Below are 3600 nucleotides of genomic sequence, written 5' to 3' on the forward strand. Positions count from 1 at the left end.
AGTGAACTATTCAAAAATCATGAGAAATTAGTCAGTTACGACTACCTCTCATGGAAATGGTCATACGTTTGAATGACTTACTTAACGCAGTTGAATCCCAAAATGATATCTAATATAATGCACTGCGTAAATCCCCATACTTAAATTCAAAAAGAGTCAAGGGATCTCTACTTGAATGGTTCATGAGGCACAATACTTGCTAAGGTTTTGCAAATGGGGTAGCAAGCTAAGTGGGCTTGATTGTGGGAAAAACTCCACAGTTAAGCGCGCTTGAGCCAGAAGAGTTCTGGGATGGGTGACCTCCTGGGAAGTCCTGGTTACCGGGTGCAAGCCCCGGAAGTGATGATTGATGCTATGTGATTCGTTCTCCACATTTCACTAGTTTCAATCCCACTTCTTCACCCCTGTGAGCATCACCCGATGCAATGAGTGCTAAGTGAACTATTCAAAAATCATGAGAAATTAGTCAGTTACGACTACCTCTCATGGAAATGGTCATACGTTTGAATGACTTACTTAACGCAGTTGAATCCCAAAATGATATCTAATAAGTTTTCATCATTTAGCTAGTTTTGGCACTTAGGTTTCGTTTCAAAGGTTTTATCTAATTGGCCCCAAAAGATATAGTGTGTGCAGGGAGAGTTAATTTCACATTGTTATCCAATGGTTTTGCAGGTCTATAACAACAAATTACAGCCACCATTTCACATGGTAAATGAAGTCCTTTCAAGGGGATTTGCATTTAAACGTATATCTCTTCAATCCTCTTCATTTTCTTCACTTCTAGAAGTCTAGATATCATTATTTGAAGTGAATAATCAAACCCAAGCTTGCAAGGATAAAAAAATCTGCATAAATAAAAATCAGGAATTGACCCTAGTGGGGATTTAACCCTTAAAACTGAGTAGTAAATTTCAGATTTGAATCTCTTTACATGCTCAATCTTTTGAAGTGTTAGTGGGCTCATTGGATTCATATTTCACAATATTAACACTTCCAACCCATAGCCTTGAGTTTCTTGCACATTTTAAGTCTTGGGGGAGGCCCCAAAGTGAGTTGCAGGTTGTAACTTACTGCTTTATTTGTTTTTTCTACTCGATTGTAGGTTTGCAGGTCTAATCAGCAAGCTAAGTTGTCTTTTTCAGCCTCATACCAAAGCTAACATCAATGCCATTCATCCTAAGATTAGTAAGGGTGGTTAACAATCAATTTGGTTCTTTTCCAAAGGTTTATTCTTTAATTTATTGAGTGTTTTGGTTGCTGGTCTGTGATTTTCTAGAGTAGAAAATCGTTTTCAGATTGGCAATTGTTCAAATTAATTCCTAGACACAATCACCCAAAGAAGATTCCATAGGCACTAGCCTTCTTTATTTTGTGGTGGAGGATTTGTCTTGTGTAAGGAAGTCTCCTGTGGTTTTTTTTTTTTAGGAGATGGCCTAAACAGTGAGGACTCATGCCTAGTGGACAGTGGACACTTTTCCTATGTGGTGCTGCCCTAGCATATTACCGAACCTTTACCAGACTGCTAATCCAGACAATAATAAGTCCAAAATGGTTGTCTAGATTCTAGCCCTAGCGCCTATAAAGTGCAGTTCCCACCACAATTGTAACCACAAAAGTGTATATGTTATTCATGATTATTTGTGTATGAGGTACCCACCAAACAAATGTGTTGATCCATAGAATTAGAGCAACGAGCATAGTAACAGAGTACACCAAGTAGTGGATTCCTTAGCCTCCCCATCTTGGAGATCATTCGATATCAGTGAAACTAGTTTGGGGATGTTGAGTCGTACATCATTCCATACATCCTCAAAGCGGTAAAAGGATCAGCTCTAGGCAGATCCTAAGCAGGGCACCTTCCACCCATCACAGTACCTCCTCTATTGGCAATAAAGATAAGTTATTTAAACTCAGAAGCAATCTATTATTTCATATTTCTGTACTTCCACAATCTCTCATTGTAATTATCTCATATTATGAGAAATAAAGAGCCCATATCATGTCAACCTATCTTCTAAGAGTTTTCTTGAAGTCTCTAGGAATTGGATTCCAACTCCAGCTATAGCAAACATGAAAGGTAGCTGCTCCTAATGATGCATTTAATATTTTGATTTCAAGCACTGGGGCCAAGATATTTAGAGTTATATTGTTGTCTTCCTATCTGTCATGCATTTCTTCAAACAGATAATCAATGACTATAAAAGATAACTATTTCTTTCTATTCATGTATCAAGCATCACATTCTAAGAAATTAATGAGTGTAGTTGTTGATTTACAAAGATTCTCTCAAAGCCAACTTTTGCTAAAAGTATCTATCATGTTGCCTTTCCGTACAACATCTTAGGTTGTAAAAACACACTAAGCATCCTAATAAAATAGATGGCAGTTATTTTGAAGCAACTTAACATGAATGCATTTGTACAGGGCTAAACATTGCAACTACATAAAACAGTTAACATGATGCTTTTCCAGAAAAAAAGTGACCCTAAAAAAAAGACGCAAATACTGTATGAATGCACTTCACTTTAATGGTATCAAAATCAACAAGAACAAGTTTTGCATCTCTTGCTAGACAGCTTATTGATAATATCTAAATTTGGTTTCTCATCTCTCCAACTGTAGATGTTGTCACTTGGCTCTTCAAGACAGCTTCCCAATCATCACCAGAAATGTTTCCTTCACATACACACAACTCTTTCACTATGACTAAGACAAATAAACCATAGTCATAGCCATTTATTTGCTGAGGTGTGAAATGCAAGGCCAATGTGGCAGATGATGCAGGAGGACCCATAAAACTCTTAATGTTTTCAAATAATTTCCTTCCATACACTCCGTTGCACTGTGTAGAATTGTCATAATGCTCAAAGATATTCCTTCTCTTACTGTATACAAGCAACTCCAATGTGAACCATCGCCTGCCTCACTGAAGTCTTCATTGTCATTGATGGGGAAGATAACCAGCTCCTTTTCAAGAAGCTTTAGGGGATCAACAAATTACTGGAGGCTATTAGCATCAGGGGCATTCACAATCCAGAATGATATTGAAGGTGCAAGAAGAAGGATCTTAGGAGAGGTGGAGGAAGACAAGTAGCAAAATAAAACTCAATGATACGATCATTAAGATAATCACGGCCTTGAAGAATCTTCAAATTAGATCTCCTTAACACAACATCACCATAGCTCAACACTTTTTCATTGCCTCCCATGGAATCCATATATCACTCTTTCAGTAAATAATAGTCTTGACCACCGAAATTCCTCAATTATTTTATAAAATTGAAAGATTTGCTTTTCCTAATAATCGACCACATGCACAGTTACTACAACTCAAGTGTATGGAAACCTTACAGTGTCCGCTAGCTTGTGGGAAACTTCACTACAAGCCTATCACAAAATGTATCCATTGTGCCAAGCATGCTTAATCACATAATTTCTTTTCATAAGGATGCATCCTTGAATCAGAAAAATACTGGACATTAAAGTGAGAGGAGCCCTGCAAGTGATAGGGGCAACTTTCCTCAACTGTGGTTTTGAAGCCAACAAGTTTCTTAAGGGAAAACTTTAGCAGATAACAGGCCAAATATTGGTTTTAAT

At 37.4% G+C, this 3600-nt stretch overlaps 1 pseudogene; it reads right to left on the reverse strand.

Annotated features, from left to right (window-relative positions):
• Positions 1–2543: 2543 nt before the first annotated feature.
• On the reverse strand, positions 2544–3212 carry LOC149184023 (NEDD8-specific protease 1 pseudogene; annotated as a pseudogene).
• Between the last annotated feature and the right edge of the window lie 388 nt (positions 3213–3600).

Source organism: Pinus tabuliformis, chromosome 3_2 (genome assembly GCF_031772625.1).
Source record: "Pinus tabuliformis cultivar Carrire ecotype Pingquan chromosome 3_2, CPIR1, whole genome shotgun sequence".
NCBI classification, from domain to species: Eukaryota; Viridiplantae; Streptophyta; class Pinopsida; order Pinales; family Pinaceae; genus Pinus; species Pinus tabuliformis.